Raw genomic sequence first — 20,796 nt, forward strand, 5'->3', positions numbered from 1 at the left:
AAACTAAGGGATTCCAAGGGCTGTGGACAACAGCCAGACGCTGGAAGAGGCAAGGAAGTGTCCTCACTAGCGCTTTCGGAGGGACCCATGGCCCTGCTGACACCTTGACTTCCAACTTCTGGACTCCAGCCATGAGAGGATAATCTGTGGCTTTAAACCATCCAGTGTGTGATCTTTTAGGAAACCAATGGGCTGCCCAGGCGGCACAGTGGTAAAGAACCCACCTGCCAGTGCAGGAGGCGCAAGAGACAAGGGTTCCATCCCGCGGTCGGGAAGATCCCGTTAGACTTCACTGGGCTGTGAATTTCTCCCACACAGGTGCACTCTCCCTGCCCCTCACATAAAAATCAGCTGCATACCTTGTGCTGGCTCTTGGGAACAGAAACCAGACCCTAGTACCCAGAGCTGGCAAGTGGGATTCCTGACTCAGGAGCACATTCAATCCCAAACAATTCAGATAATCCAATCCACATCACCGCTGATGCCTGTAGAGGCAGAATCTCCCCCAGGCAGTGGGAGGAGGAGGAGAAGGGGAGAAGAAAGATAGTGGGCTCAGTCTCAAGGTCACTGTGACCTCCCAGCCGGAGTTACTTGGGACAGATGGCTTACAGGCAATGCCAAAGTTCCTAGAGGCTGACACCAGTGTCCTCCTCTGAGGAATCATGATTGAAAGTAACGATGGCACATGCTTCAAGGGACGGGGCACCTTCCAGAGACTTGCAGGGGAGCCCACACATCTCCAAGGACAGCGCATGGAGCTGGACTCAGAAATCTTGCCTTGATCTTGGCCTCTCCATTCATCAGCTGCGTTCCTTGAATGAAGTGTCTGATCTCCTAAGCCTCAGTGGCCTCGTTGGAGAACAGTGATGTTGCTTGACTTCATTGCTATCTTTCTGTGTTGTTCCGAAGACAGAAACGTACCAGGACCTGACACATCCCACTTTCCAGAGGAAAGTGACTTCCCCAAGGCCACACTGCCAGTTAGTGACAGACAGGGGCTGACACGGAGGAACTGCCCTGTAAGGAGCAGGTTTTCTCGAGCCAGATACTGCAGTTTACAAGACTCGTTTAATTCCCATAACAACTCTATGATGTCCACATTCTTTTCCTATTTTCCTATTGAAGGGGTTGAAGTCAGCAAGAGGTTAAGTAACTGCTGAGACCAAAAGGAGTCAGTGGCACAGCCAGGAACCAAGCCCACTCTGAAGTCTGTGCTCTGAGCAACTGCACTTGGACCCAGCCAGCTTTCTAGCATGTGTCCACCTGCTCCTAATGTGCTTGAAAACTTTGCCAATGCTTGCTACACACACTACTACGTTAATTACTAAGTGTAACTTTTATATACTATTGCATTAAGAGAAGTGAGCATTAATTTGACTTTGAAGCTCATCAAAAGCACACAGGTGAGTCACAGGTCCTGGGATGAGGTGGCTGCAGAAACTACAAAGCAATTTATCACGTTCTTATGTCAAAGGGTCTTTCCTGAACCAATAACAGTGAATCTGAAAGCATCTCAGATGTCTCAAATGAGGAGACGTTCAGCCTCCTGAGAGTCCTGTGCCGTCACATTCCGTGCAGGAAAGGGAGCTCCAGATCAGTGGAGCGGGGCTGGGCGGAGGAACACAGTTCACGGGTGTGTGCCGATCCAGGTCCGCAGAAGACCCCGGTGTCGGAACCAAGACCTTCCAAAGTTTGGCTCCGAGATGCGTATTTAGCCAGTTTTGACAGGCTGGAGGAAAGCTGGGGTGAAGTGGTAACAGCAGATTGATTAAAATTTTTCACTTCCAAGGTAAAGTACAAGAGAAACAAGGCCTGGCCCCTGCCCAAAAGGACTTCGCAACCTAATGAAAAAAAAATGAAATGCTGAAGCTAAGCACATTAGTGAGTAACAGGAGAGATCAGAGGAGATTGTAGCAGGAATGTAGCATAGCAAAAGGAAAAGACCCTGGACTCAGAGTTAAAACATCCAGGTTCCAGTATCTTCTCTGCCACATAACTGGATAGGTGATCTACAAACAGCTTAAGCTTGTTGAGCCTCTTTACCTTTACCTTCTGGGAAATGGTGACAGTAACTCAGCAAACATGTATCTAGTGAATTGTCTAGGCCAAGCTCACTATGGATAGAATCAAGCTCACAAATTATTAACCCTTTATGAGCATCAGTGCCCTGAGCAGACCTTGGAAATGATATCTTTAAAAACACAGGTTCTGGAAATGGCAACCCTCTCCAGTATCCTTGCCTGGAAAAGTCTAAGGACAGAGGAGCCTGGCGGGCTGCAGTCCATGGGGTTACACCACTGAGCATGCATGCATGAGGGTGGAGGGAGATGGGCTGGTATCAATAAACTGGTTCAATTCAGTTCAGTCGCTCAGTCGTGTTTAACTCTGTGACCCCATGAATCGTAGCACGCCAGGCCTCACTGTCCATCACCAACTCCCGGAGTTCACCCAGACTCATGTCCATAGAGTCAGTGATGCCATCCAGCCATCTCATCCTCTGTCGTCCCCTTCTCCTCCTGCCCACAATCCCTCCCAGCATCAGAGTCTTTTCCAATGAGTCAACTCTTCGCATGAGGTGGCCAAAGTACTGGAGTTTCAGCTTTAGCATCAGTCCTTCCAGTGAACACCCAGGACTGGTCTCCTTTAAGATGGACTGGTTGGATCTCCTTGCAGTCCAAGGGACTCTCAAGAGTCTTCTCCAACACCACAGTTCAAAAGCATCAATTCTTCGGCCCTCAGCCTTCTTCACAGTCCAACTCTCACATCCATACATGACCACAGGAAAAACCATAGCCTTGACTAGAGGGACCTTTGTTGGCAAAGTAATGTCTCTGCTTTTTAATATGCTGTCTAGCTTGGTCATAACTTTCCTTCCAAGGAGTAAGCATCTTTCAATTTCATGGCTGCAATCACCATCCGCAGTGATTTTGGAGACCCCAGAAATAAAGTCTGCCACTGTTTCCACTGTTTCCCCATCTATTTCCCATGAAGTGATGGGACCAGATGCCATGATCTTCGTTTTCTGAATGTTGAGCTTTAAGCCAACTTTTTCACTCTCTTCTTTCACTTTCATCAGGAGGCTTTTTAGTTCCTCTTCACTTTCTGCCATAAGGGTGGTGTCATCTGCATATCTGAGGTTATTGATATTTCTCCCAGCAATCTTGATTCCAGCTTGTGCTTCTTCCAGCCCAGCGTTTCGCATGATGTACTCTGCATATAAGTTAAATAAGCAGGGTGACAATATACAGCCTTGACGTACTCCTTTTCCTATTTGGAACCAGTCTGTTGTTCCATGTCCAGTTCTAACTGTTGCTTCCTGACCTGCATATAAGTTTCTCAAAAGACAGGTAGGACTATTGGAAAAAAAAAAAAAAAAGGTCTTGAGATCCTAAAGATTGTTCAGGCTCTGGGAAGTGAGGAAAGGAACAATGCATTCCAGAACATGGGCAGAAGTATGGAGAGAAAATGGGTTTAACAATTTCAGGGGACCAAGAGAGAACCAGTAGCCTAGGTGGGTGGACAGAGGTTTTCAGAAATAAGACTGAGCATAGAGAGTGGGCAAAGTAATGAAGAACCTTGAAAGACGGCCTATACGTCCTCTGATATTATGATTATGGGGTGTTATTTTTAGTTAAGGGGAGGAAAAAGCAAAGCAATTCATGTTGCTCACCCAAACATCAGGACATTCTGCTCCTCTGTGATTGTGCTTCGTGAAAATGCTCTCCAGCAGAAAAAAAAAAAAAAAGAGAGAGAGAGAGAGAGAGAGAAAGAATGATTAAGGGGAAAAAAAATAACCAGAGCCACGTTCATTTCAGCTCCACTGAGAGCACAGCAGGAAGACGTCGTTGTGTTTGCCAAACTCCAGAAAGAGACACAATTGATGGGGGGGGTGCGGGTTGGAGAGGGGGAGGGGGCCGGTGTAGCTTTATTCTCCCAAGAAGATATTGTAAATAATGGCGAGGTATGGTGCACAGAAGGGGAAATTACTCTGACAGGGCCCTTTTAGGGAGGAAAATGGAACTAAATACACGTTCCATTATTTCTGATCTTTCATTCAACTCCCCATTTACATGGGGGCTCCCCAGAGCTGTCATAAGTAGTCATTGACTGGAGCCGATCATTTCGAAATAAAGGCCTGCAATTCTCCCATTGTCGTGATTAACACAGGGTAATAATTATTAGCCACACGGAAAAAGTGCAGAGCAGAGAGGTACCGCTGCCAGGCTGCCCAGCTTCCCCCATGCCAGAAAAGTTCCCAAGCATTCCACCAGTGGGGGGCGACGTCCCCGAGAGACCACAGAAGGGCTCTGGGAGGCCGGGTGGGCAGCCAGGGCTGGGGTTTGTGGCTCAGACGGTAAAGAACCCGCCTGCAAGGCAGGAGACTTGGGTTTGATCCCTGGGTCGGGAAGATCCCCTGGAGGAGGGCATGGCAACCCACTCTAGTATTCATGCCTGGAGAATCCCCATGGACAGAGGGGCCTGGCGGGCTGCAGTCTATGGGGTCGCAAAGAGTCGGACACGCCTGAGCGACCAAGCACAGCACAGCAGGACCTTGTGGGACAGCATAAGATAGAAATTCCGCAAAGAGGAGAGGGGTCAGGAGAGCCAGGTGGGAAGGGTCGGAGGGTGAGGGGAGAAAGTGAAGCAGATCCACCCTACCTGATCATCCCCTACTCGCCTTGGAAACATCAGGAAACATTATCAGCTGGATGGATCCAAGGGGCTGGAGCCACCCATGACTCAGAAAGTGTCATAACAGCAGAGCCCTAGACAAGACAGTTTATCAAAGGCAGGCAGAGACGGAAATACCCAACTGCAGGCCATTCAAAGGCAAAATCCTCCTTCGCAGCTGTTACTGTGCTATGCATGCCGGGTGGTGGCCTGGGCCCTGGGCTCTCTTAGTCGTGGCCAGCAAGCTGTCTAGTGTCCAAGGCCCTTCTTCCATCCTCCAAGGAGAGAGCTGGAGGGAGGACAGGCAGAGAGGGGCATGAGGAGCCTAATTCCTCCTTCTTACGCATGCGGAAACCAGGGCCCAAAGGAGGGAAGGCAGGCAAGAGAGGCAGCAGGGTCAGCACCCCGGTCACCTGACACCCAGAGGGGAGGGGGTCCAACCTCCATTCATTGATGGAAATAGTAGCCTTGTCATTCGACTACTGATTCTGAGTGCATAGAAGCCATTTCAGAAAGGGGGAAAAAAAAAAACACACATACAAAGACAAATAAACAAAAATCAGTGCTGTGACCCCAGAAAGAAAGGCGAAGAGAGTCAGAAGAGAAGGACAGAACCAGAATCGCTCTCAGTCCTAATCTTTGCTTTCCACGTCATACGTGCGAAGTCGCTTCAGCTGTGTCCAACTCTTTGTGACCCCTTGGACTGTAGCCCACCAGTCTCCTCTATACGTGGGATTCTCCAGGCAAGAATTCTAGGATAACCAGCCAGAATTTATTTCAGAAAAGGGATAAAAACAGAATTATTAAACTGACTATGAGGGGAATGTGTGGACCTTACTTTCTAGGAATTCAAAACTCAGAATACAGCAAACAACTTTAAAGGGCTTTATTTCTTTCCTGGTGGCTATTGTTTCATGATGTTGGTGATGACACTGTTGATTCCTGCCTGCCAAGACTTGCACCATTTCTGACTTTTTCCTTTTGACACCAATTATTCACATCCTGCCCTAAATTTATAGCATTGAAGCAGGCCCTGGGGTTGGCATCTGGATGCCAGGACATCTGAGTTATTTAGGCAGTGAGGGCAGTGGACTTTACTCTTCACCAGCCTTCTCTGGGCAAGGCCCCATCCCCCTACCCCCATCCCCTCCAAAGGGCCCAGGATCAGCCGTCAGGCAGCAAGCTGGAGGCATCGCAGGCCCCCTCCCCACCAGCCCCTGCTCAGCACTGCCTCCCAGCAGATCAACAGACCTGTGATAAGCCCCCAGGCAGGGTCTAGCTTTTCCAGCCAGCCCCCAGTCATCGCTCGAATCACACACAGGCTCCAGTTCCAGGGAGGGCCTGGTACCACATTAGGTCCTCCAGGTATCAGACAGGAGAGAGAAGGCTGGGGGCAAACAGAGAAAGAGCTTAATGTTCTGTCCCTGAAGAGCCTGCCGTCAGAGGCAGGAGGAAATTCTTCCACTATCATTCTTGTCTTCCTTTCTCCCCTAATTGGGAGGAGATGTAAGTTAAATTCTGTTGGGGTTTGCAGAGCCCAGATGCAATCAAGGAGAATGCAGACGCCGGTGCTTGGCTGGCCCTGCTCCCTGTGAATCCCACAGTGACCGACTGGCATGCTCTCTCTAAGAGCTGGGGCCCCAGCCCATCACCCCATTATCCTGCGGTGTTGTGCGGGGCAGGGGTTGACAGAAGCTAATGGGGACCTGCACGTGTGGGCAACGTCTTTCCTCTGGACCAAGTCTCACTGTTAAATGCATTCACCCTGCAAAAGAGAGGACAGTTGAGCTCATCAGTATGATTGTTTATGATAATCACCATAACAATGGCAACACGCTCTCCTGTGTAGGAGAAAATGACATTGCTGACCTTCGGCAGAAGCGGAGCTCGGCGATGTTCTGCTGGACTTGTGATGAGGACTCCTAAGGAGCCCTCTTGATACAGGGAGCTCTGGCTCACTGGCCAGCTCAGTGCTGAGAACAGGAATTAAGGCCCAGAGCCTCCCGTGTCCTGGCACGTGAAGAGAGGACTCCCATACTTTCATCCCTTTTTCATCCTCAGAAGAGACAAAACTAGAGAAAAGGGATGTCAGAGAAACCCAGGTTCGAATTCGGACTACCTGGACGGTCTTGGGACAGTTCCTTGGCTTTCTAATCATCAGTTTCTGCATCTAGAAAGTGGGGTGGTAACACCTACGAAGACCAGACTTGTGAGGACGTGGAGTCAGGTAGGCACACTGTCAACTACAGTAATGGAAGCAAGGTGGGCACCCAATACGTGTTAGCATGTACCACTTTATGACGACAATTATGAGCAACTGAAGGGCAGGTATCGCTTTGTCTAAATGGAGAAGCCTGGAATAAGTAGGTGCTCCCCTATAGGTTCTGATCTCAGAGGAATAAACCGCACTGGCTCTGTCCTCGCCGTCTTACTCCCACTCCGGAAGGCCCTGCCTGTGTCTGCCCACAAGACACTGCATCCTCAGAAAGCCAGGCAGCCCAGCTCCGGCTGGAGTTCAGAGAGTGACTGCCCTCTGAATCAGGCTGGGAGGTTAACGTGGAGTTTGTGGCTGGTGAGGGCGGCTAAACAGAGAAGGACCTCAAAAGAGCATCTTCATACTGTCTCTCAGGCAGTGAGGGTCCACCGCTTTCTGATTCCTGTACACTCGGGAGTGTCCTCCAAGGCATCTCAGCTCCTCCAGTCCTCCCCCGCCTGTCTGGAAGAAGCAGGTGGACAGGGACAGGCCCGCAGTGAGGGCTGACTGCAGCTGGGAAGTGCCCTGTGCTTCCACACAGGAAGGGAACTAGGCAGAATCTCGGTCTGCAGCACCGTCCCGTGGATGCGTGGGAGAAAAGGAGGGACGCCAACGGGATGAGGAGACGATGTAGCCACCCCAAAAGCAGACGGGTATCTCTAAGGCGCCCAACTCCTTCTCTCAAACACCGAACAAGAGGTTGGACTGTAGATTCAGTAGCTGAGAAGGCGTGGCTCTCAAAATGACCTTTAAAACCTTAAGACAGCATCCCCGTTAGACAAATGTGTTGTGCTCTCCAACTCACAGTGAGCATCGTGTCTGATTCTTGTGAAGCAGAGCATGCGGGCCAGAGATATCATTTCCACTGTATAGATGAGGAAACAGAGGCATGGAGAAGCTTAGCCAGGGATTACATGGCCAAACCGGTAGTATGTCTCCTTTTGGGGGGGATCTCTTGGGAAAGAAACTAGCAAAAAGGACCCTTTCTCAGGCCTTCAGTGTCCTGCACAGACCAGCAGCGAAAGTCACACGCCGGAGCTGAGCCCTTCACCCCATCCTCACCTCCCACATCTGAAGCCCTGTGGTCCCCACTCCCCCGTCGCCCCCTGCAACCTTCTCACCCAGGACACACAGGAGTCTTTAGATGGATCCAGAGACCCATTCACCTAGGTTTAGGGCTGCAGTTGGCTGAGCCTCCCAGAGAATATTCTCCTCCCAGAGCAGCATTCTTGATGGATGGAGAGAGGGAGGGAGCTTAGGGAGAGAAGCTGAGGATGCAGGCACACCAGCTCCACTTGGGGGAGGTTGAGTGAGAAAGGAATGAAATCCCGCCTTGTTTGATTTGGAGCCTTAACAGGCTGGCTACTGTTTAAAGTACACAGGAACATGAGCTTTGTGAAGGGCCGAAAGGGGAGGAGAGAGGCGGCTGACATCTTTATGAATGGCGCTGAGAATCCTGTAGCAGGTGCCCGATGGCCGCATCCTGGATCGCTGTCCCCAGCGCCCAGTCAGTGGCCCGCCACTCTCCATTCACGGGGCCTGGCCCACACACTCCAGTCTGGCCCATCAGACCGGACCCTTTGTCCCAGCCCATATAAGGGGGGGAGGTGGGCGGCTGCTTCTGCACTGCCCTCGCCTCAGCATCCGCTGGCCAAGGTGAGGTTGGGGGTGGGAGACGGAAGGGCTCACCCGCCAGGGAGCGTGTCCCGCCGGGAAATGGGGAGGTTCAGGACGGGTGGGGCAAACGAAAGGGGACAGGCCTCTTAGAGCTGAGGGAGATGGAGCTGGCGGTGGCATCCGCGGTCTCAGCTTTGGGAGTTAGAGGCAAGCCTGCTAAGAAACCATGCTCCACCCAACGGTCACCGCTGGCACTGGCTTCCTGCCCACAGCTCCAAGCATGCAGCCCCCCAGCCCAGGCCCCCTGCCACTCAAGGCCCCCTAAATGTATGCACGGGCACACTCGCAGGCAGCGTTCCCATGCTCAACACCGACTGCTTGCCACCCTCCCAACCTCCGAAAGACAGCAGACTGGATGCTGAAAGCCTGCCAAAGTACGGCTGCCTTCCAGCACCAGAAACACCTCCCGTGATCCGAGGGGCTGCCGCACTGGCATCTATTTGTGGGGCTGGAGCTGCTACTGTGACAGAGAGGACTTCCCCTGGGGGTGGGCTGGTTGCCCATTTGGGCCTATTCTGCCCTAAAGTCTCAGGCTTGCTTGCAAAGGCCTTCGAAGGCCTGCTCAGCCAGACCTGCCTCTGCAGGAGCAACCCTTCTTTCTCCCAGGGAAAGTTCGGCTCCATTCCGGAGTGTGCCTTTGTCCTGTGCTCTCCCACTCCTCTGACCCTCCTCCCCAGCCCAAGCCACCCATCTGCGGACCAGCAAAGAAGAGCCTGGGGCCTGGGATGGCAATGCAGCAGGCACCGGTGATTTTGCAGGACTGAGGATCCAGGAGCACCGTGGCCTGTAGAGGTAGGTGGCTGGGGGGAGGTAAACCCTGTTGAGCTACAGTCTTCCAAAGATGAGGATTGGGCTTACAGCAAACATCTGCCCACCCATCCCTCTGTTCATCTGATAGACATTTACTATCTATCACAGCTGTGCTGGGCTGTGACCATCACTCCTGATGGGCATGAGGAGGAACGGCAAGGGGCTGGCAGAGGCTTGATGAGTCCCCAGGGGCCATGAGTTTCATATCAGCTGAACAGGATGAGAAAGAGGACATCAAAACCCACACAGATACCAGGAAACTCAGGTCCCAGAAACATGTAGACGGGTCTGAGGGCACGGAACCTGTGAGCATGATTATCAACATAATTTCCCTTAAAAAAATACGTGTGGAGGAAATAATCATGTACTACGTACCATTCCATTTAAGAAATCTAATAAAGTCACTCTTAATAAGTGATGTTTGTGGAATAAATGAATGAATGGATACCCAGTGATCAAAAAGATATGATTATTGGAGCACCTTTGAAGATCAAAGGCTCATATATATTGCCATTGCCTCAGAGGGTGTTATATCTAAATATACAGCATGAATCCAAGTTGTTCTTTTTTTATTCCCAAGATATATTGTTGTAACAATGTGCTTAACTAATAGGATCTATATTTGTTTTAGCCTATCAGGACTAAAAATCTGAACAAATCTTTCCATTTTAATGACACTATTAAAATCTTCTAACATTTCTATATATTTCCATTTTAGCTCTCACAACTCTCTGAAGATTGAAAGTAAGAATTCCCATTTTACAGATGGACAAATCAAGGCCCAGAGAAGTTAAGGGAACTTTAACAGGTGCCTCCGAGTAGACCGAGTAGTGTCCTTGCCACTGTTGTGCGGGCCACAGGCACCCCCATCACGTCACAGGACTCAGACCTCAGGCTGTGCTCTGTAGCAATGTGCAAACTGGGTGGCATCGGGTCACGCTGCCTGCAACAGGTTTTCCGCCTGGCTTCTCTCTCTCCCTCTCTTTCTTCACTGTTCATCTGAAAGGGAGAGGGGAGACTGGGGTGAAGGAGGCCATGAGTGGAGAAGCTTGCTTCATTTTACCTCCCTTCCTCTTCCTTCTAGGGTTGATTTCTGGGCCACAGGAGGTAGGATTAGAAAGTTATTTAAATTGCTACCAAAATCAAAATCGTCCCAAGACAATTAAATTGAGGCATAAGGAGATCAAACCAGTCCATCCTACAGGAAATCAACCCTGAATACACACTGGACGGACTGATGCTGAAACTGAAGCTCCAATACTTTGGTCACCTGATGCAAAGAGCCAATTCATTAGGAAAAACCCTGATGCTGGGAAATATTGAAGGCAGGAGAAGGGGACAACAGAGGATGAGATGGTCGGATGGCATCACCAACTCAGTGGACATGAGTTTGAGCAAGATCTGGGAGATGATGAAGGACCGGGAAGCCTGGCGTGCTGTCCATGGGGGTGAAAAGAGTCGGACACGACTGAGCGACTGAACAACAGCGAAAAAAAAAGAGAGAGAGAGAGAGAGAGAGAGAGAGATGGAACCTCCTCCAGAGTCACGCGCACTTCATTAGAGAACCAGAAGGTCCTAATTTTCAGCTTCAAGCTTTATCAGTTAGGTATTTCCAAGCCTACCACTGCCTATCCTGGGTTGAGCTGACCGGACCCATGCTCCATGTATCAAACAAATAAAGATATTTTCCAAAATCTTCTAGCATCTTCTTCAAATCATATTCCTTGATAAATTGTGGTTTATATTCAGTCTAACCAAAGTTAAGACAGTAGGCAAGGCTGTCTGGATGGAGAGACAAGATCAACTTATAAAAAGAAATAAATAATAATGTAGAGTAACTTATGATAATTGCCTGGAGGACTACCAACAATAAATACTAAAGAAGTTCAAAGAAAAGAGCAGGTATGGATCAGGAAAGACAGCTTAAACAAATTCTTTGTAGCTGCACAGGACATTGCAAAGAATAACCAGTGAAAGTCACAAGAAGACAAATTTCAGCTAATTAACAGTGAGAAAAGAACTTTTGAGAAATGAGCTAATTTCTGTGGATGAAGTAAATATTACGTTTCCCCCAGAATACTTTACTTAATTCAGGGGGTGATTGCACAACATAACAGGTGAGTCTACATTTATTTCTCTCTCTCTCTCTCTCTTTTTTTTTTCTTGTTCTTTAAGGCCCCTGCTGCGCTAAGAATTACGTGTGATTTCTTTTAGGGTTTCTTGTGATTTTTTTTTCTTTCCCCTTCTCTTTTCTTTATACCACTGAGGCCTGTGGCCACGAGAGGGCAGTAGACGGAGCTTATCGGAACACTCAGACGTACTGAGTAAACTCGCGTGTGCTCTGATCGCCAACAGGGCCTAGGCAGATCCTGCGAAGTCGCTGGGGTCCAGCTCGCAGGCCTGTTTCGCAAAGCCGCGTGCAGAGGCTGCGGGGGAACCGAGATTCTACAGGACGTGGAAGCAAGCAAGTTAAGGCATCGAGGCACTGCCATCCGGAATCCAGGCGCCTCTCACCTTAGTGTATTAGAACAAGTTATGTACCTCTCTGATTCCCCTGCCAGGGAGGCTTCCTGGGTCTGGACATAGAAAGCTCCCAGCTGGTCTCAGCCTCCCTCACTTGCCAGATGCCCAGGGTCTCTAACCAGAGTCCAAAACTTGCAATTCAGAGCAAGGCTCGTCTTCACATAATAAAAATGGTAATTAAAAAAAACAAAAAACAAAAAACTTCAAACCTCATTTGACAGCTTGTTGGCTTTCTGAGATTCACGAGCAGACGGAATCTGCTTGCACAAATTCCGAGAGCCCCCTTCTTAACCTCATCAGCCAAAGGTCGGTCTCCCCCCCCCCAACGCACCCCTCAAATTAAAGACGAAGAGGGGCTGTGCAGTATGCGCGCGGTGACAGGTGATGCTGGCGGGGTGGGGGGGGTTGTGCCCACGTCCCCACTGACCTCACCCACCCACTCCGCTTCAGTCCTGAGCTCCCCACGCCCTGCGGGGCTCGGCGAGGCCCCCACCCGAATTCCCAGGCCCCAGCACGATTGGCGTGCCCACCCCCCGCACCCCCCTCCCCCAAAGCAATCCTGCTTTGGCCACTTAAGGTGGCTGGCGGGTCCGGGCTGGAGTTGGGCGCCGAGCAGAGAGCGGGGCGGCCTCCCCCGGCCCAAGCTGGTCGTCCTTTGTTGACAGCTGGCAGAGGAGGAGGTCCGGGGGTGGGGGTGGAGAGGGGGGTGGCGGGGGGTGGGGAAGGGGCAGGGGGCTGGCTGCAGAGGGCGGTGCCAGCGGCGGGCGCGGCCCCCGTCCGGGCGGGCGCGGCCGGCAGGGAGGGGGTTAAGGCGCGCGGCCTCTATGATAATGAGCCGCCTGGTAATATAGGGGGGCCGGCGCTCAGGGCCCTGCCGCCGCCGCCGCCGCGGGAGCCGAGCCGCCGGGCGCAGCGCCGTCCGCGCCAGACTGGAGCGGGAGCGCGGCCGAACGCAGTTGCTGGGAATTTTTCAGCCGAGAGGGCAGGCGATCCAGACACAGGGACCCCGCGATCCAGACAGGGACCCCGCGCGAGCTCGGGAGCCGTGGGGAGCCCGGGGGCTGCCGGAGCGAGCGGAGCCAACCTCGAAATAGACCCGGAGAGCGAGGTTCCCGGAGGAAATGGGACTGTGAACGAACCCGGGGAGCGAGAAGGGAAGGAAGCGCCGCGACTGCTGATGTCAGAGGAGCCCGGAAAGTCGCGCTGGAAAAAATCTGAAGACAGCCGGGGCTCTGCTGCTTCCCGAGGAGAGACCACCGCCAGCCGCCACCGCCGCCGCCGCCCCCCCTACGCCCCCTCGGCGCCTCCCGGTTCTCCCCGCGAGCCGGCCGCCGCGCCCGGCGGGGCTGCCACCGGGCGGCGGAGGACGGAGGGGCTCGCGGGCCGGAGACCGAGGGGCCACTTCAGGAATACAGATAAGTGGCTGGTGGCTTGACGTGGATTTTAATGAGTCTGGACCCCATGTGGATGCGGCCGCCCGCGTGATCGCGAGCCGTGGGCCAGCCGGAGGGGCAGGCAGCGCGCCGGCCTCGGGAGCCGGCGGCCGAAGCAGCCGGACCGGGGACGGAAGGACAGACCGACATCTCCGAGCTGGGTAAGCGGCGCCCGAGGCAGGGCGCTCGGAGTCCGCGGCGCCTGCCCGCCGCCCGATCCTCCCGAAGCGCGCTCGCCCCGCGGCGGCTTCCCCGGCGCCCCGCCTCCGCGGGGTCCCAGCCCCGAGCGCCCGGGCTCGGCTGCAGCCGGCGAGTCCCCGCCCCGGGCCGGCCACTTTCGCGGGCCGGAGCGCGGCGCCCGCGCGCGCGTGTGTGTGCGGGCTTCACTCGGTGCGGCCGCCTCCCTCTCCGCTTCCCCGCCGGCGCCCCGCTTCCCCGACCGGCTGCTGGCGGGCGGCGCTCCTCCGCGCGCCTCCACGGCGCACCTGCCGGCGAGCTGCGGCTCCGGGCAGCGCGGGGGTGGCGGGTCTGTCCCGAGAGCTGCAGCCCCAAGCGGGCCTACCCGGACACCGCACCCGCAGGAAAGCCGGGTCCACGGTGGCCGCCGCTCGACTGGGGGCGGGGGGGAGGGCGGCGTTCACTCTGGAGCCCAGAGACCCTGGAGGCCACTGGCGGTTCTTCGGAGCAGGGGACTCAGGAATCCTAGGCGCAGCTTCCCGAGGCTCAGGGAAGGAGTCCAAGGCACGGAATGGGACAAGTGCTCTGGGCGCCCTGGCGGTGAAGCGCCCATCCCCGCCACCCGCCCCCCCCCCCCCCCCCCCGCCCAGGTCTGAGCTGCAGGAGAGGGTCGGGGGGCTGAAGGATGAGCTTATTTCGGGTCTGAGAGGCCCCTTATAAGCCACTTTAGGATATTTCTCTCCTTCGGCATCTTCCTGCCCCACCCCACAAGTGATGTAGGGATCTTAGAAAATTCTAGCCCTATTTCTCCATCCCACAGGTAATCTATACATAGGTTAATCATCGTCTGGATGGTCAGACAGAGAGAGCCATCCCGAAACTACCATCCCAGGCCCCTGACGAATGTCCACCTGTTTGGCATGATTCTTGCTCTAGTAAAGAGCTGCCTACTCAGACTCATCTGAGCTACCTACTCAGAGGGATGGAGTTGGAGGGAGTCAGCTGTTTCTAGAAAGGAGAGCCCTATGAAGTGGGTAGAGGAAATATCATCAGTCTCCTGTAAGAATCTAAGATCCTAGGGCAAGCGTGGCATATCCTAGCAGTGGGTAGACACGGGACATAAGACAGGACCAGCTCGAGGTGGTGGCTTGGGGACCCAGCAGCTTGGAGGAACCTACAGAGATCTGGGAACCCACTCAATCCCCTTCCTTCTCTCCCTGAGCACAGTGGACAAGGTTATGAGCGGCAGATGAGGATGAGTATCTGGGCCGGGCAGGGCTGGACCTTCTGGGAGCTGGGAGTCAGGTTCAGCTCAGCGTCCACCCCCACCGCACACAATAGTAGGCTCCTGTCTCGCTGGGCTTCTTTCCTTCTTTCCTTGAAGCTTCACTCTTCCCTCTGGGCAGGCTTTGGGCTCTGGGGCCTTCCCCAGAGCGACAGAGCCCTGGGAAGAGATAGCTCTGGCTGGAAGAATTCAGCTCTTCCCAGTTGACATGCACAACTTTCGTGCAGTCACCCCAGAATGCTCCAGGAGTTGCTGGCAGCTCTCTCTCCCGTGACCTCCTGGCAAGAAGAGAATTCATTAACTTTCCCGTCATCCCCATCTAGTACCTTTTGAAGTAATTACCTAGGCCTGTGGGGAGGGGGTCCAGAGGAAAGGTGGGTAAACTAAGAGCCATCTGCCAAGACGCCCTGGTGAGGTTGTGCTTTTCCCCTTCTTCCACCCGGCATCTCTGCTTCCACCCACCCTTCCTCATCCCAGAGCCTCGCCGGCTGCCAGCATCACCTGAAAGAGTGGTTCCGCTCAGCCCTCCAGCCAGCCCTCTCCGGGCACCGCTGATAACGGCAGGGCAGGGTGGGCTGCCCGCTCTGCTCCCTCGCTGTCCTCAGCAAATCGTGTTAGGATGGGGCAGCTTGGCTTGCAGAGCAGCTAAATGGAAATGACATGTAGAATGCTGGGCAATGGAGACGCGGCTGAGGAGCGTCAAGGTGGGGAGTGATGGAGAGTGGGAAGGGCCCCTCCGCCCAGGCCCGCGAGTCTGGCAAGGGGGTTCCACCTGGCCCTTCTCTTTGACTGGATGCGAGGCCCACGGTCACTCATAGCCTGGTGCCAGACAGGGGGACTGGTTGGCCTTGCAGCCCTGGGCTAAATGAAGAGTAAATGGTGGTGTCCCACCACCCCCAAAGAAACAATGCAGTTACCAGGTTGGTGGCCCTGCTTTCAGATCGGCCCTGAACACCCACCCCTGTCCCCAGAGCGCCAGGGAACATCCGCCCCCTCCAGCCTCTAGACCATCAGAGCTGCAGGCATGTCAGATGCAAAAGTTCTCCAGCTGTTGTCGTGGAGTCTGAGCTTAACATGAGGTTCCAGAGACACCCCTTGAAGAACAGCTACTTCTCTACCAGGCTCCTTGCCCACTTCCAGATCCTTCTGGCGATTCTGTTCATCTTTATTTCATGGGCACATTACAAGGAAACACATGAGCAGGATGGGAGGCCAGTGACACAGTTAACTAGACACGGTGGCAGCTGGCAGCAGCCTCAACTCGCCAGTTCAGGTGCCATGAAATATTTATGGCGCTGGAGTTGTCACTGTTGGGGGGGTTTCTAGTCTCTGTCCTGCCTCCTCTGCTACGGCTGCCTCTCCAAGCTCTGGGGTTTGGGGCAGGGGGAGGCGATTTCTGTCTCCAGGAGCGATATCCTTCCCCACCCCACCCCCCGCCCCAGCTGTCTCCCTGCATTGCCACACAGCTGTCTCCACACACGCAGACAGGGGTGGGGGGGGCCAGTATCATCTGTGTCCATCACAGCCGAGGGGAAGAGAGACGCCCCAAGCCAAGCCCGCAGCCCGTGCCCCCCCCCACCCCGCCCTGTTCTGATCATAAAGAGACTGGAGCATCGTGTTACTGGAGTCTGTGAACTACAAATAAGTCAGGCTGATCAACAGGGAAACTGGCAGGAGCAGGCTTTGAGGTGCTATAGTTTTAGAGCTCGTGGACACAGCCACCCCCAAGCGCTGCCGCCCTCGCCCAGGGCCAGTCTGCTATCAATTCATTCTAAGAGCATCTTTCTCCCCTTCGCAGATGCTCAGTTCCAACAATAATGAACGGAACCGATTCCCTTCTGGGAAACAGTTTTTTTTTTTTTTCCACTTAGTTACAAAGATTTCATGCCTGATTAGAGTAAATGAGGGGTGGTGGGGGGGTGTTCCCTTCTTGTCTGGTTGTTTCTAAAGGTGAGCCCTGTGGAGACAGAGAAAGGCTGTTCTTCCTGGGGATGGGGGGAGGGGGTCAAACAGCCCGTCCCAAGGGCCAGGAGGGATGAAGGAAAACGCTGGACACCCCCTTTCTCCCTGGGCGTAGCCCTCAGCCTCTCCAGGCCTCCGTTTCCTGGCCTTTGGGGCATAGGGAACTTCTCCTCTTCTATCTGGGATTCCAGGGCAGAAATAGAGGCCAGAAAGTTCTTTGTTGGGGAGCCCGGTCCCTACTGGGGAAGTGTAAGGGTAGAGGAAGAGGGGAGGCAGGGAGAGGAGAGAAAGGGCCCAGCAGCACAGGGGCTCCTGCTCCCGCCATGGGTTCAGCGTTGGCCCCTGCCCTGGCCTGGTCCTGTCTCCTGCAGGGTGGGGGTGTTCCCTGTGCCCCCCACTCCTCACCGCAGGCCATCCGCCTTGTCTCCCCTCGGCCCCCGGCTCAGCCCGGGCCCCCACGGACCCTTTACCCCCCTCCTCTGGCACCAGCATCCTCCTCCCAACCTCTGCTGGCCGGCCCCTCCCTGGGGCTCTGCCAGCTGTTGGCCTGGCAGCAGGCTGCCCCACGGGGATGCTGGCGGGATGGTGGGGAGAGTGGATGGAGGGGGCACATTGGGTTCACGCGGGCCTCCAAGGCCGGAGCTCCGAGCTCAGGCTACAGACTGCTTCACACCTGCACATCAGCCCCGTGGGGGTGCCAGGTTTGCTAGGGAGCGGGCGTGAGGCTGGGTTCCCTCCCCTCGGGGGAGGGAGTTGGGTGAGGAGTCCCTGCCTTGGCCCTCAGAGACAGACCACTTGCTCCAAGGCTTGGTCAAAGCATTTCCCTCTCCCCAGACCTGGAGCCCTGAACTAGGCGGGGAGGGAACCCAGCAGACCGACCAGAGATGCAGACCAAGATAGAGGCGTGCCACGCGCACGTGGTGAGACCCAAGTCAAGATGCAGGAGCAGCTGCAGACAGGCTGAGGGAGGCAGGTGACAGTGGACAGAGAGCCTGACAGTGAAAGAGGGGCGGGAAGGGCTGAGAGCAAACTCAGGGACAGCCGGTGGGAAGGACAGGGCAGAAAGACCCTTGGGTCCTCCCAGGCCCTCAGGGGGCTGAACTGGGAAACCGAAGCTGCAGGTTCTCTCCACTAGAGGGGGCGCTTGAAAACCAATCTGGGCCGTAAACAGTGGCTTTTGTAGAGGGTTTTTGTGTGTGTGTTTTCTGATTTGTTTTTGTTGTTTGTTTTGTTTTAGGAGAAGGGGAAAATATAGTTAAGATATATTAGAAACTCCCAGCTGTCACTGCTCTGAGACCACAACTGGTAGGGTCCCGTTGCCAGTGGGACGTCTGGGCCCCGTCTGGTGGCAGGGGAGCAGGACAGGGCGCCTGCGGCATTAAGAGGGGGGCCAGGGTGGGGAAGCCGCTCTGGGAGGGGCCTGACGGGTTGGCCGGATGCGTCTGGGGGCCGGAGGGTGGGCAGGCGTTCTCAAGCAGTCCTGGCCGCCAGCTGGCCCCGCCACGGAGAGGCTCTAGCCTCTCTTTATCAGCGATGCAAGTTTTTGGCCCGACCCCAAGGTGCCTTCAGAGGCCTTCCTCTTCTCCCAGCCCCCCTAAACGTGCATTTTCCAAACAGTCTCAGGTGGTGGCAAGACTGCTCCCGAGGAGACTTTTTAAAAGAGACCTTTCAGGAGCTGAACGCATGTCAGCGTTGTATCAGTGATGTTATCTTTGTCTTCATACTCTCTGTGGGAGCCTTTCTCTGAATTATAATTCCCCATTTCATTTCAGCAGAGGACAATATGGAGAGAACAGGGTCCAGAGGCTTTTCTCATCTGAACAGACAGTAACCATCTGATGGGGGTGGGGAAGATATTAAAAGTTTGGGGATGGCAGCCGGCCGGAAAGGAGCATCTCTTAGGATCTGATGGTGTCCTCTGATATTTAATCTTGGTGCCCCCTTTGGTTCACGTTTACCTGGGGTCAAAGAGGGAGGGGAGGGAGGAGAGAGCAAGGAAAAAAGAAAAACAAGATAAATGTATCATGTTATGAAAGTCTAATCCTGCTTTCCCTTGGCTAAAATTACTTTCGGTATGAGAGATAAAAGGCAGTGGAGTCACCCTTGAAGAGTTCAGCTTGTCTTCGAGAAGGAAGTGCGGGAGAGCTCCCAGGGCCGTGGATTATCCCCCCTGCTCTGCCGGGCCCCCCGCCCCAACAAAAGCATGTGTTCTTTCTGCAGCTTTGAGAGGGGGCGGAGGCCCTGACTAAGGCACCTTCAGTTCTTCTCCATGCTGTCTGGGGAGTTAAACTTTTTGTATCTTTGCATTTACAACCCTGCCTTCCCACCTTGGTTTCTAGTTTGCATGTGGAGGGATGGGGAGGGATAGGAGAAAAAGGAGTGGAATAGCTCAACAAACTCCAAGTGCAATCTCCACGTGAGAATCATTGCCCTTGTGCTGAACCAAGACAGAAAGACAATGAAACCTGGAATCGGAACCCACTTAGGTTTAATCAAGTAGAAATTGATCATTTAGGCAGTGCCAGGAATGTGTAACACCCAGGACCAAGACAAAACTATAACTGACCCTGCCTTCAAGACACTACAGCATCCTGGGGGGAGGGAAAATGAACCTCCCCTCCCAGAATTTCAACAGGAAAGTAAAGGCAGAATGGAATTAACAGTGTGCTAGGGGATCAGAGGGAGTGGAGGTGCAGAAGTTTCCCCTTTGCTCTTACCAGTGGAAGCTGCAGGTTTTCCGGGAGGGAGACTGCGATGCCGGAAAACCTCACAGTTCCCTCTCACCCTCTCCCCTTCCTCAGCCTGTCAGAGCTACCCCAGCCTTTTTTTCCCCCTCTCCACAGATTTTAAACTGACACCACTATAGTTGTTTTCTATTAGTCAACATCCTAGAGCGAGATCTCCATGCAGCACCCTCCCAAGGGCTTTGCACTGTGTATTCTATGTAAATCGCATCCCTTTCCGGTCTCCTGGAGCTGGCAGCTTGGACTCCGCTGTGCTTCATCAGGAAATGTTGTTACTCATCTGTATTCACGTTGAAGTGTCCAGAATCCTGCTGTTAGCGCACGCACTTTTGTCTGAAGGAACCCATTAAAGGGAATCCAGAGAAAATATATTTGGATTTCCCCCCCTCACCTTGGCTGAGCAGGAAAGCCCCCTCCAAGAGCCCTCTCTGCCTTCTGACTGCCTCCTGGAGGACTCTCCTTTAAAGGTTCTGTCCACAGAGAATGCCGGGAAGATTAAGGGAGGGAGGTTACAAGCAGGCGGATCTCACTTCAACTTGGAAACTTTCTCTAATCCCATAATGGAGGGCAGTGTTCTGCTTGTACCTTGACGTGTCCAGATCAGATTTGGGGGGTGCATGGAGGCTCGGGCCTGGGATGGACAGAACCAGGGGGCGTGCTTGGACTTTAAGAGGCCTTTGAAACCTTTAAAAGTCTATGCTTTTGAGAAATACGTGTATGTATGTGCATGTGTGTGTATGTATTTCTGAAGAGAAGGAATTTGTAAGCACTCTCCCCAACCCCACCCAGTGTAAAGAACCACTGAATTCGAGGCTCCAGGAGCTTCTTTGGCCTCAGTTTCCTCTTGGTGCTCTGGTGGTAGATGGTATAGAGGCTTCAGGTGAGGAATTGTAACCCCAGTGCCTGCCCCGCGTCCCCAAGTGACAGATGACTGACTCAGAGGAAAGACGAGAGGTCCAAGGCCTAAGGCTGGAGCGCCCAGGTGTGGTCATCGCTGTACAACCACGGACAAGTCATGGCACCTCTCTGGGCAGGAGGCAGGGCAGAGGGTTCCTGCCTTGAAGAGGCCAAGGGTGGAAGGTTCAGGAGCGGAGGAAGGGCTGGATGAGACAGCCCTGACTGCCCCGTGGAGGCAGGAGGGCCAGCGGGCAGGCAGAAGCAACACGAGGGGACATTGCCGCTTTGAAGCGGTTTCCTGCTCCGTGAAAGCGAAAGCCCTCAGCTGGGCTGGGTAAATATTACGTTGGCCTCTGACCTCCC

The 20,796-nt window shown here is 53.8% G+C and overlaps 1 protein-coding gene across 2 annotated transcripts in view; it reads left to right on the forward strand.

Annotated features, from left to right (window-relative positions):
• Positions 1–12,832: 12,832 nt before the first annotated feature.
• PLXNA2 (plexin A2) overlaps positions 12,833–20,796 on the forward strand; it is a 227,047-nt gene continuing 219,083 nt past the window's right edge. For both annotated transcript variants that reach the window (XM_027975987.2, XM_042229271.2), the window contains exon 1: positions 12,833–13,529. The gene's annotated coding sequence lies outside the window, so the exon portion shown is untranslated. The remainder of the gene's footprint in view (positions 13,530–20,796) is intronic.

The sequence above is a fragment of the Ovis aries genome, chromosome 12 (genome assembly GCF_016772045.2).
Source record: "Ovis aries strain OAR_USU_Benz2616 breed Rambouillet chromosome 12, ARS-UI_Ramb_v3.0, whole genome shotgun sequence".
Lineage (NCBI taxonomy): Eukaryota > Metazoa > Chordata > Mammalia > Artiodactyla > Bovidae > Ovis > Ovis aries.